This window comes from Rhinatrema bivittatum, chromosome 3, assembly GCF_901001135.1.
Source record: "Rhinatrema bivittatum chromosome 3, aRhiBiv1.1, whole genome shotgun sequence".
Lineage (NCBI taxonomy): Eukaryota > Metazoa > Chordata > Amphibia > Gymnophiona > Rhinatrematidae > Rhinatrema > Rhinatrema bivittatum.
The window spans coordinates 422176171-422189929 of NC_042617.1; the positions used below are offsets into that span (position 1 = coordinate 422176171).

A 13759-nucleotide genomic window follows, 5' to 3' on the forward strand; every position below is an offset into this window, starting at 1 on the left:
AATATTTTGTTTATTCCTATTACCATTAGGGGCAGTATTCAAATTCCCTGTCTAGATACCCCATTTTCAAAAGGAAAGTATGCAAGCATTTACTTAGATGTATTAATAACATTAATGCACATTAAATATCTTGAGGTCGATATGGCAAACCGCGGTGGTGCGATTGCTGCCGGCTAGTGCAGGCCCGCCCCCCATTTCGGCCCCCGCCCCTCATTACCTAAAGTATCGCAGTCCTGCGATACTTTAGAAAATGAGGCCCAAAGTTAGCTAGATAGGTATATCTGGCTACCTTTAGGTCAGCCCTATAGCGTGGCCAGAATTAGCTGGATTGTTTAACTGGCAAACTTTGAATATCCAAGTTAGCCTTTTAACCTATCTGGCTAACTCCACTTCTCCCCAGAATGTCTACTACTTGCTGCAGGAATGACCCCTACTTATCCAGCTAGAATTTATCCAAAGAAGCTATTTAATATCTGTTTAAATGACTTTTGAATATCGGCCTCAAGAAGCCTCTGAGAGAGTATTATGATCAAATACGGGAAACTCACACTATGTTCATGTGATTTTCATAATTTACTGACTTATTTGCAGCTATCATGCAAATGACCAGGCTTCTTTCACTGAACGTCCAGGGGATTATGGTTATCTAACTTGTGCGAAGTTGATTCTCCAGTGTCAATACATTGACTGCCAAGTGATACACTGGAGATTTCTCCTTCTCATCCTCAAGCGTGGATTTAATTATTTGCATTTATTACTCTCTTTTTGAATTAGGAGTTCATCCAAGGCAGGGTATAACATATTGGAAAGCATAGCAGTTACTAGATTGATAAAAGTAGCGGCATAACAGGTCCAGTCTGAAAAAGGTAGAAAGTAAGGAGTAAACCAGAAGTTTAAATAAAATCACAACAGGATAATTGGATAGAGTATGTTATATTAATCTAATGTGCCATATATGTGCAAGCTTGTTTTGTTAGTCTATATTTAGAATTTACATTTGTATAAAATGTAGAAAAGTCTGAATTGAAATAAACTTCCCTCTAAAGGTGATAGTAAATATAATCAATTTTCAGGGCTTCAGGAGTACTGCAAATGTTACAAATCTATTATGATGAATTGATCCTTGGAGCATATCTGTGATTGGAGTTTAGAACATGGCAGGGTAATTTTAAAAGGAGTGCACATACGCTCATAAACACATGTATTGGCATGCGAGCAGAGGGAGACACTGCAATTTTAAATTGTGCTCACAAGTACATGCACATCATTTAAAGTTCCTCTCCCACATGTATTTTGGCTAGGGCTTTAATGGCTTTTATGATGCATATAGGGGGATTTTAAAACATTTTCGCGCAAGGGAAAAAACACATTTTCAAAGTAGTTCACCAGTTTGACCATTTCATATCAAGGTCTTCAAGACTCCTCTGGATCTTCATCCTGCAAGCCCCCCAATTGACCCCAAACTCTCATGCTGTGCTAAATGCCCTAAAACTCAAGATTCCAGACATGCTCCTCATCAGGACCATAAGTAAAACTATGCAGATAACAAGCCAAAGCGCGTCATGGTCAGTTTTTTAAAATGCCCTCTTAGGCTTGTAAGTTTTGGCCCTGCCCCCTAATGCCCATGCTCCACCTATTTCCTGCACCCTTTTCTGCCCCTTCTTCTTGAAGCACACATGGGTATGTACGTGTGTACTTCACAGCTTCTTAAAATGTGTGTTGCTTGTGCGAGGCCTGCTTACGTGCATATTTGAACATTTTTGCGCAAGCAACACTTTTAGAATCAACCCATTATTGAGATATCTATGCTGTTCCCAATGAAAATATATATTTTAATGGCTTTGTTAATTATTGTATATTTGGGCCAAAAATCTATTTTAATGACAAATTAGATTAAGACATCTCCAGTTAATCATCATCTTCTTGTCAACTAGAATGTTATTTTGGGGGACAAGAAGTTTCTTCCTGCTCCTTTGTGGAGGAGCCAGCTGTCATGGTACATGTGGGCACCAATTACATAGGTCGTTCAGCGGCGGTCCCCGCTGAATGACCTCCTGCAGTCGATCTCCTGCCGGCACCATTTTCCGTACGGAAAACGATTCGTGGCAAGAAATCGCTTCCTGAACCCCGCTGGACTCCCAGAAACTTTTGGCCAGCTTGGGGGGCCTCCTGACCCCCACAAGACTTGCCAAAAGTCCAGCGGGGGTCCAGAATGACCTCCTGCATCGAATCGTTTTTGTCTATGGCCGCCGCCATTTTGCGGCGGCCATTTTGCAAAATGGCGCTGGCTGAAGACAAAAGGATTCAATTGAGGGGGCCGTTCCGGACCGCCGCCGTTCCAGACCACCGCTGGATCCTCAGGTAATTTAAAGCATTTGGGGGGGTTCGGGAGGGTGGGGGATTTAATTTAAAGGGTCGGGGGTGGGTTTTAGGGGGTTTTAGTGTGCCGGTTTTCCTGCCCTCCCCCTTCCCCCGATTTACGATTTTTTAACGATAAATCGGGGGAATTGGTATTGTATCGTGGCCCTAACGATTTTTGACGATTTAAAATATATCGGACGATATTTTAAATCGTCAAAAAACGATTCACATCCCTACTTAGCAGTAGCATACACTGTCTACTGGCTGGCTATATAGTACAATAGTATACCTAGCAACTCTTACAGTATGTGCAAAAGTGTCTCACACAAACTATGTATGTATACACACAGAAACTCTGAGACAGAAAAAAAAAGTAGGCAAGGCTCAAGCTGGTGTTCACTGCAATCTATCTCTGAAGCCAATAGTAGCTACAGATTAGAAAAATAGACTTCAGCAGATAGTGAAATAAAAAGAGAGTGGCAGCAATATCCCCCAGGTTTGAGGTATTGCAAACAGCACAGAGTCAGTAAAATCCTCAAGGTACAGAGTTTGGGTATCACAACAGCATGTAACCTCCAAAGCATAGCATTTATTGAATTGTAAATAGCAGAGAGGCATCAAAACTGCCAAGACATAGAGTATGGGATATCTAAAATAACACAGAGGTATTAAATCATCCGAGGCATAGAGTGTGGGGTAGGGGTGTGCATTCATTTCCAACGTATTGGTAATCCACAACGTATAGGGCCATATTCGTTGTATTTGTGGGGAAGCGAAACGTATCGCGGTTCCTCATGAATACAATGAATCTTCACCGAATTATACGGCCATCTAAAGGAGTGAATTTAAACAAACCCCCCACCCTCCTGACCACCCCAAGACTTACCAAAACTCCCTGGTGGTACATCAGGAGGACCGGCACCGGAAGCCCCTGTGACATAGTAAGGTCAAAGGCTATCAGTGCCATTTTGAATACCGGCAGCCAACGGCGTGAGTGCAAGAGATGGCTCCTGGACCCCCTGCTGGACCACCAGGAAGTTTTGGTAAGTCTTGAGGGGGTCAGGAGGGTGGGGGTTGTAGTTAATTCAATTTTAGCCAGGAAATGAATAAGAATGAACACATGAACGTATCGGGGGCCCCCACTGCCAAATGCAACATATCTGCCGCCCCCCCCCCCCCCCGACGAATACCGAATGCAACGTATGCCATCCCTCTGCACATCCCTAGTGTGGGGTATCACAAATTGCAATGAAATATCAAAACCCCCAAGAGGTAATGTGTATTGAATGAAAAACAGCACAGATGCTCAAAACTTCCAAGGTGAAGTATTTATTGTATGGCAAACAGCACAGAGGCATTACAGTGTGGGCTATCAAAAATGCAGAGAGGCATTAATATCCCCAAAGCATAGAATGTGGGGTATTAAATACAGCATAGTGGCATCAGAATTCCCAAGGTATAACATGTATTATATGCCACAGAGCACGTAGACATCAAAAACTCCAAGACATGAGTAGTGGGAAAAGGAATGAACAATAATTATATGAACAACCCAAGGCATCAAAAGAGCAGTAAAGGCAGCGTAAGCCCTCTGGGTATAGGGAAATGCCTACAGTACCTGAATGTAAACCGATGTGATATCTCAGATCGAATGTCAGTATTTAAAAATAAATACATAAATAAAAAATAAATAAACAGTGACATGAATACCCCAAGCCGCTGTAAAGTAGTAAAATGGTACCTGTAGTGGCAGGGGTCCTCCAAGGTACCATGAGAGAGCCAAGATCAGGCTGGGCAGTAACAATGGCAGATCTAGACAGCATGGCTTATAGCTAGGACAGAGGAGGGGTGAAATGAAAAACTTGTAATTTTTTTTTTTCTTTTTAAATATTATTTTCTGGGGATAAAACACCCCAGTATAAACAAGAGAGAAGCATGGTGAGAAAACTAGGCTGGGATCTTACAAGGGTACAACAAAATAACAAAGTGAAGAATCAGAAGAGAGTTGGGGTTGGAGTAGAGCTTGTAATTTTTCTTTTGTTTTTTTTTTTTTACATTTTATTTTAGGGATAATACACTAGGGATGTGCAGACAAAAGGTTTATGTTCATAAGTCCATAAGTCGAAAAGGGGGGTCAATTTCGGTCAATATGGACATATGGAGAATTCCATAAGTTGAGTCTATGTCCATACGTGCACCGGTTCCCTAAATAAAAATTTAAACCCACCCTCCTTAATCCCCCCCCAAGACTTACCAAAATTCCCTGGTGGTCCAGCGGGGAGTCAGGAAGCCATTCCTCTATTCCTTTGCAAGGAGCACGTGATGTCCGCGTCACATCGGAGTGACGCGACCGTCACGTGGTCCACCGCGGTTCCGCTCCCGGACCCCTTGTTGGACACAAACGGAACTTTTGGCCAGCTTGGGGGGGCCTCCTGACCTCCCCAAGCTGGCCAAAAGTTCCGTTTGTGTCCAACGAGGGGTCCGGGAGCGGAACCGCGGTGGACCACATGACGGCCGCGTCACGTGCTCCTCGCAAAGGAATAGAATAATGGCTTCCTGACTCCCCGCTGGACCACCAGGGAGTTTTGGTAAGTCTTGGGGGGGATTAAGGAGGGTGAGGGGTTTAAATTTTTATTTAGGATCAACGATCGCGATTTCCAACGTATTCAACATAGCTATGTTGATTAAGTTGGAAATCCGATCGTTTTCGCCTCATCACTTTTTTAAGTTAAAAAATAAAATAAGTAGCATTTTACATATAAGTTCAAAACGAATGCACACCCCTATAATACACCCCAGTATAACAAAGAAAGAAACAGGGTTGAAGAGCCAGGTTAGGATCCAAGTGGGAAAGAACACAGAAGCATCAAAACCCTCAAGGGATCTTATCAGGAGCAAGGCAACAAGGCAGAACAACCTCCCCTCCCCCTCCCAATGTATAGCATCAGGAGCAGGGTGGCAAGACAAAGTGACAGCAGCACCAGTGAGGTGTAGCATTAAGGGCACGGTAGCAAGACAGAATGGCAGCAGCATCTAGAAGGTGTAGTGTCAGAAGCAGGACTCTAAAGGTATGGAGCAGGCAATGCAAATTGTTTTCTACATATTTAACGTGTAAGTGAATAGGGGAAATTAGCTCATTATCCTCCCTTTGTATTTGTTAAATATTCAACTGCATTCAGTTTTAATGTAAGCACAATCAAATAGATTTCACCTGCAGGAAATAATTTTCATTTTCATTTTCACCCAAGGCAAATGATTGGTGAATAGTGCAGTCATCTGCATGTTTATTAATGTTAATGTAAAATTTTAAATTGACCTGTAAGCATAAATTAAGTAATTTGTAGCTGTCTCTTTTCAATGCAGTTTGGTCTGTATAATAAGAAAACAAGCACACAAATCTAAAAAGTTAATTTTATTTTATCATATTACTACATAAACTTTAAATTCAGCTCATTATCCTTCAGGATATGTAGAAATTCAAGCAATTTATTTGACAGTCCAAAACATTATGAAGCCTATGCAATAAACATTAGCAATTATCTTAAGGCCCTCTCTTGCGTACTAAAATTAGTAGGCTATGCAAGAAGGCCTGACTGTGCATGCTAAAGGGGTTAGTATGAACATGCAAAAATTTGCAAGCCCATGCTTGCAAATCAAGTAACATCATATGCAAATTAGAGATTAGTAAACTTGCACGAAATAGATTTGCATGTTTTCCCTGCAAACTATTTAGTGAGAGCTCACAAACTAGTTATTTAATAGCTGCTAGAACCTGGTATTAGCCTTCTAATATGAGCATGTTATTGAGTGAGCACAAGTTGAATAATGTGATCTTGCTAAACTGAGTATACTCTTGAAAGGACTGAGCAAAATGGAAACAGAGGGCTTGAAAAATAAAAATATGGACAGGAGATGACCTTGTATATCTGCAACCATAGGCCACAGGGGATGAATACATCTAACTCCACTTCTATTTGTTAAAAACAATACAGTGCTATCAACTTTTGCATAAATTTGTAAACATACACATATTCATATCACAATTGACCTTCTCAAAATAAAACAACTTGACAAATCACGGAGACTTCAAGCATTACTCCATACTTCACAGTAAGTTCCCAGACACAGAAGGTCTTTGTTGTCAGTGACATTGTTAGTGCAGCTAAAGGCCACTGTTCATCTTACAGACTTGAGACTGAAGCAGTATGAGACTAAAAAATATTTTTCAGCTAACCAATTGCTTTGGTTTGAGTGCGAAACATATGTCTTTGAGCTGTGAGACAGCAGCAGACTATGTGGCACAGGCATTGTGGGGCTTACAATACTGGCTGGTGGTAGAGGGTGGAATGGTCAAATACCAATGCATTTTTTAATCAGAGTGGCCAGATTCCTCCCTGAGTTTCCCTCTGGGCTCTCTTCTGTCTCTAATCATATCGGTTTACACTGTCCTTTGAAAATCTCTACTGATACAGAGAACAGATGGCTTTAAAACTACAGTCTTGTCAGTTTCTTTTCTCCTGGATCTCTCCATTCTCCTTTGACATCCTGACCTGGAGTGTTCTAACATAAGAACATAAGAACATGCCATACTGGGTCAGACCAAGGGTCCATCAAGCCCAGCATCCTGTTTCCAACAGTGCCCAATCTAAGTCACATGTACCTGGCAAGTACCCAAACATTAAATAGATCCCATGCTACTAATACCGGCAACAAGCAGGGACTATTCCCTATTGATTAATAGCAGATTATGGACTTCTTCTCCAGGGGCTGCTGTCTTGTTTAACCCTCTTCACTGACAAGCAACCCTATGTGCCTGGTTTAGTAGTATATCCCTTGAAAGTCAGAAGGAGGAACCTAGAGGAAAAGAGAACTGAGCATGCTCAATTAAATGTGTTCTCACTATTTTCATGCCTTCAGTAAGTCTCATGCACATACTATTTAGCCAATGCATTTTTGGGTTTCTGTGCATGAAGTCAGCAAGAATAGACTATCTTTGACATTTTTTACATTGAACACACTAATCGTTTCTACATGTTCATGAAGTGACCTTTGCAAGCCCTTATTAAAATTATTTTAGTATGAGGTTTACTTCATAAGACCCCCTATGTTCAAATAATTAGACCACTCTTTTCAAAATAAAAATTTCTTGCATATGGTTAGAGATTTCTTACAGAGGGATCTTTCCACAATCCCAAGTATAGATTTATGTAGGAGATAGCACTAGTAGCTCCGTTCCTGTTTTCTCTTTTTTGCAAATAAAAACAATTATCAAATAATCAAAAAACAAAAATAAAATATTGAAATTTCAATAGTATCTCTTTAAATTCATTGAACAATACCAACCCATTTCTTAAAAAATGTAATATAAAATACTTTTACAGAGTAAGTAAATTTCCATACAGTCTCAAATCAAGACAAATTCCCATTCAGATCCCTTATCTCAGATAAAATATAGTTTCCTTAATGTAAGATGGAAGTGCTTCTACATACTGTATAAGTAAATATGTATATAATTAATAATAAAACATTTCAGAGGAAAAAATTCTTACAGTTTCTCAAAATGAGTTGAAGGATGATTTAATCATTGAGGTATATAGATTGATTGATGACCCTATGAAAGCTATAAAGCAATCATTCTCAACCTTTTTTATGACTAATATTTCTACAAATATTCACAAATTAAAATTTGACATTATTAATTCCTAATTATATCATTTTCAAAGTATACAAATAATCATGAGGTTATCATATTATGTCTAAATTAATTGTTCTACTTTGTGATGTGTAACCTTTTTTTTTTTTAATTTGATAAAACCATGAAAGTCTGGCAGAATTCTAAAATTAATTTTGCAGACTTTTTAAATATCTGTGCAGATTCCTTGAATTGCTGATTTTGAATAAAAGTTGCATAAGTGTATAAGATTTTCCATACTGGGTCAGACCAAAGGTCCATCAAGCTCATTATCGCTCATTATCCTGTTTCCAGCAATGGTGAATCCAGGTTATAAGTACCTTGAAAGAGCTCATGTTAAAACAGATTAACCAGATTTATGAATTCTGTATTTGTTCAATATGGATTTGCATTACTAAGTGAAACTGCATTGAATCTAGGTTGATGTTTCCTAGATTAGGTGGATACATTTTAAAGAATTTCCTCAACAAACCTGGAAGAAATCACAAAATTTCAATGAATTCAAACCATCGTAAAATTAACCTAGTTTGAGTTGATATTCAAATTATCCACACATCTCTAGAACTATTCCTGCCTTGTGGTCTTTCCTCAAATATGAATATTTCAATGTTATCACGTACAACCTACACAACATTCAGGGCAGTGATTAAAGGGTAGAACAGTTTCAATTGAGATAAGGAAATAATATTATATTCACTTACTTTTAAGGATGTGCATTCAGATGACCTAAATATAGAATTTGATACAAATGAGTAGATTTTATGATCTGTTCTGGGTCATCTGAACTAACTGGGCACTATCCCCAGAAAAATCTAGATACTTTTCTGACTCATTCAGTTTGGTCCCATTAATGTCTATGAGGAAAGCAAAGCCAGACAGAAAACATAAGATTAGGGAAGGGCCAAAGACGAAGCACTACCAATTATGTTTCAGCATTTTTTCAACCAGGCTATCCTAGATGGCAGTTATATGGTTGACTTAATCAATTTTTTTCAGTTAAAGTAAAAATCAGAGCTGATTGAGCAGTCAGTAACCATTTTGTTCTTAGTTACTCCTCTGTTGGACCTCAGAGTGAGAAGGCAGATATTTTGAAGCTTCTTGCTTCAAATTTTCAGAGTTCAAGAAAGACTAGGAAAAAGCTTTAGATTTAGAGAAGAAAGAAAAATGTGCTCTTGTGGACACTGTCACTTTGTCCTAACTGGGCTGTTCGAAGCAGAAGAAACTTTTATGTCTCTCTCAGAGAGTTACAGTTTAGCTCTATATCAGCAGGATTAGAATCCACTTCTATAGCAATCGGGTAATATGTGTCAGTGTCTGTAAGAAACATTCAGAGAGAAAGATATTGAGTTTTCTTTGTAACACATGTAAAGTGGCCAGTGACTAACTGTAACAGAAGGCAACTTGCTTCCTCTGTGTAAAATAGTCAGTGATACTATGACACACTACTAATTATTTTGTATATAACTCTTTAACTGCATTCTAACGGCCAGATTTATAAGGCCTGCACACGTAAATCCTGGGGTTTATGTGCGTGGTTGGGCCTTCCACACGCTGGGTGAATTTTCAAAGGGGCCTGGCTACATGCATAAACCCAGGTTTTTAAAATGGCGCTGGCCATCCATTGCTCCTACCATGTGACAGAGGTTGGCCAATGGCACTGATAGCCCTGTCACATGGTAAGGACAAAGGGACATCGGTGCCATTTTGATTAGTGGTAGCTGACAGCCCGAGAGGGGAAGATTACTCTCAGGACCCCGCTGGACCACCAGGGACTTTTGGTAAGTCTTGGGGGGGGGGGGTCGGGAGGGTGGGGGATTGCAATTAATTAAATTTGAAGGGTTGGAGTAGGTTTGGGGTTTTTTTGGGGTTTTTTTAATCTGAAGGGTTGGGGCGGGTTTCAGGCATCGCTTTGGGGGGCAGACGAAATAAAATCGGTCTGAACCGAATGAGCAGGGTCAGGCAGGAGTTCTAGCAAGAGCTCACCAGTAGGTTACATATGTGCTGTGCTGTACACCCAGGTGATGAATGTGAGCCATAACTCAGTCTGTACCTTTTGGTGGTAACAGAGATGTCAGAGGGCTGGTAGCCAGGCTGGAAAAACATGGCCACTACTGATTTTTTTTGTTACAGATAGTCACAACAACACGATGACTGGTTGGGGCTACCAAGTGATTTTATGCTTTCTATAATTCCTGTGCCTGGCAGGAAGGGAGACCATGGTGCTTGAAGGTGATGAAGGCAGCAGCTATATCCTATGGGAATTGATAGACAGGTGCTGGAAAATGACAGAGTATTTTAACTGGATTGTGAAGAGTAGGCAGCCTCTCTATGAAATACAGGCAGCAATCAGAGGCACCAGTTTAATATCCTGGAGAAGTTACAGATTTTCTGGCAGGAACAGCAGCTGGAACTAGAGGTGTTGCTGCTTGTGGACTCTTTGCTGAAGCAAGTTGAAGATTGGCTTTCAGTCCTCACCCAACTGAATCCTTACACTGTTTGACTGATCCACGAGTGAAAGACAGCATCACCCTCCAGTAATGCACTCTGACTTACCAGAAACAGTAACTGGTTGCTAGAGTACAAGAAAGGGAGCACAGATGCAAAAAGATAGTGGGGAAGCAGTCACCCCATGCAGTACTATAAGCTTCAGCAGAACTCTGAAAGCCACCACTTTCAACCTGACCTTTATTCACCCTTCCATCATATGGCCACCATACAATGGGCTCGCCTGTCATAGACATAGCTTCAGTAGTTGGCAACAGAGTCCACTAAGTTCATGGTCAAATACTCATTGGCATATTGTGTTTTGTTTTTTTTAATTTATTGTTTATTGGTTTTACAACTTTCAAACAAAGCATTCACTTTGTACAGAAATATGGTATTCACAAAGAAAAATAAACATACAGAAAAGAAAAAATTAAATATAGGAAATAATCATTTCAGTACCCATTAGACCACAATATTTGGGGGAGAAATTCAGCAAAAAAAGGAGAAACAACAATAAGCAAGGCAAAATAGACATGACATAGCTCAATACAGCATGCACACATTCCAAAAGGATGAATTAACCTAGATATTGCTACTTTGTAGCATAATCTTCTTGGAGTCTATAAAGCTCTTGAGCTGTTCTAGTGAAAAAAAGACATACCGTAGTTATCTCTATTATACTTAACAATGCACTTGAAAGGAAACCTTCAAAAAAAGGTTGCACAGATGGCGAAGGTCTCTTGACACATTGCCAGGAATCCCTTCCATGTCTCCTGAGTGGACTTCGTCAGGTCTGGAAAAATCCTGATTTTTTGGTCCATGAAAAGAGCATTTGATTTCTTGAAATAGCTTTTCATAACCTCACTCAGATCTTTTTCAGTGAAAAAAGATATCAGCAAAGTGGCTCTTTCAGATACTTTGTAATTAGATGACTCTAAAAAAGCAGTTAAATTATCTAAATCAACAGGAGGGATCTGAGTTTGAGCAGTAGAGTGAGTAAGAAAAAAGTACACTTTATCCAGAGAGGGGGGGGGGGAGCTGATTCTGTAGTAAACTCCAAAACATCAAGGAAATATCTTCTCAAGATAATTCGAGGAATTTCTCCCACAACCTTGGGAAAATTTAAGACTCACAAATTTAAACGCCTTAAAGTGTTCTCTATAAATTCCACTTTCCTGTTTAAAACTCCACAGTCTTGAATAATAGTAGACTGAACTCCTTTAACATGTTGTATTTCTTCTTCCGCATTTTTAAACTTATCCAAAGTTTCCTGCTGCTGAGAATCATTATTCTTAAGAATAGCATCCTCTTGCTGAGAAAGTGAATTAATTGTTAACAGTCAGAAAAAAACTTTGCCCATCGAAGACATTAGATCACATAGAGACTCTAGGGTAACCACCACAGGTTTTTGAAACAAAACTGGTAAACCACCAAAAAGGAGAGTTCCGGCGGCAGACATCTCATCTCCATTTGCCACATGGTTGATCATACCGGCTGGCTCTGAAATACCAGCACCCTCTCCATTGATCCTAGAAGAATTGAGCCCGGGAGATTCCAAAGACACTGCTCCCTCCTCCTCTGCAGCTTGGAATCCCTCTTCCGACTCATTGGCATATTGGACCCACAAGGATGCAGTCTAAATAGACATGACCAAGGTCACCGTGCATTTCCTAACCTTCACATCAACCAGTGTGCCTAGGGAATAGGTATTCTCAATGGCAAGGGACATTGTGAGTCTACTTCATTCACAAGAGGCACCAGAGCTGGAAGACAAGTTGGTCTTCTTCAAGATCATGAAAAAAAATGTTGCAAAATTACAAAAAATAGTGAGAAAAAACAAAAATAGGATTTATGATTAATAATTTTGTTGGTCTCTTATGTATGTGTGTTAGGCTTAAATATATATTATGGATTCAACTTTTGCATGAGTATTTTTTGTATCATGTCTTTGAATATAAGGTACACTAAAACATGAAAATGTTAAATTTAAAAAGTCTGTAATAAGTTTTACGATTATGTTGAAATGAATGATAAAAATGTACATTAGTTAAACTTCCTTAAGATTAACCTCAGTCTGCTGGATTTCCATATGCTTAGCAGGAGGACTGTGCACTGCAACACTTGCTGTGTTGTTGCAACTCTTGCTGTCACTGCCCAGCCTGCTCCTTTGGCCTTGCCTTCTTTTGGTCCAACACCTCACTGTGTTGTTGCCAGTTGACAGTCTTGCTGCTGCTGCCTGGACTGCTCCTGCTGCTCTGCCTCTCTCCTGGTTCAGTGCCCTGCTGTGTTGTTGCCCCTCTTGCTGCTGCTGCTGCCCACTCTGCTCCCGCTACCCTTCTGCTCTCTTGAATCCGCTAGGTTTTTTTTTCTCCCAAAAACAAAGGAAAGAAAATGTAATAAAGGAAAGAACCTTTCCTCCCTTGCCCCTATCTGGAGGCCTCAGGATCTTGTTGCTACTCTTGCTGTTCCTGCCTAAACTACTTCATGGCCTTGCTGTTCTCCTGTTTCAGCTTCCTGCTGTGCTGTTATTTCACTTTCTATCCTTTGTTCCTTATCCCTTACTCTATACTTTAAGTTCTTCATGCCACTGTTCTAACGTTGATACCCCCTGCCCCTCTTTGGGGGCCTTCAGGTTTTCATTTTACTTTTGTGCTATTTTGCCCCTCTTTTGGTGCCATGCTCTGGGGTGCTGTTGTCACATCTGCTGATGCCTGATAGCAAGTTTTTTACTTAGAGTAAAAAAAATAGGATGCATTATTTCCTCCAATGACTTTAATGGCAACAAATGCCCAACTAAAGATGTGAACTTCTCGTCTGAGCCAAACAAAGCAAAGAAAACAGGAAATGGAATCAGAAATCCAAACCACATTTTTTTCTATGAACATCCCTAATTAGTTCTGTTTTGTAAAAGATAAAAGTGACAGCACCGTTGCCCATATATTCACCTTGATATATCTTACATTGCTGCTGAGAGTTTGGGTGAATGTTGCTAACTGGGTTCCTTTACTGATTAGGATAAGAAATGAGGAATTTCAATAACAAATTATACTCCACATACACTAGAGATGCAGTGTAAACATAAGTTTATCAACCAAGTGAGTTGTACTGTCTTTGCTTTAACATATATGATGGACTTCATTATACGGAAGCCCTGCTTCTAATACAACTAGCATTTTCTCATCCATTTTTGCTCCTTTTCTAGATGTTGGTAATAGAAAG

The 13759-nt window shown here is 40.0% G+C and overlaps 1 protein-coding gene across 1 annotated transcript in view; it reads left to right on the forward strand.

Moving 5' to 3' along the window:
- Nucleotides 1-13759, forward strand: part of CSMD1 (CUB and Sushi multiple domains 1) — a 4035193-nt gene that overhangs the window by 1856487 nt on the left and 2164947 nt on the right.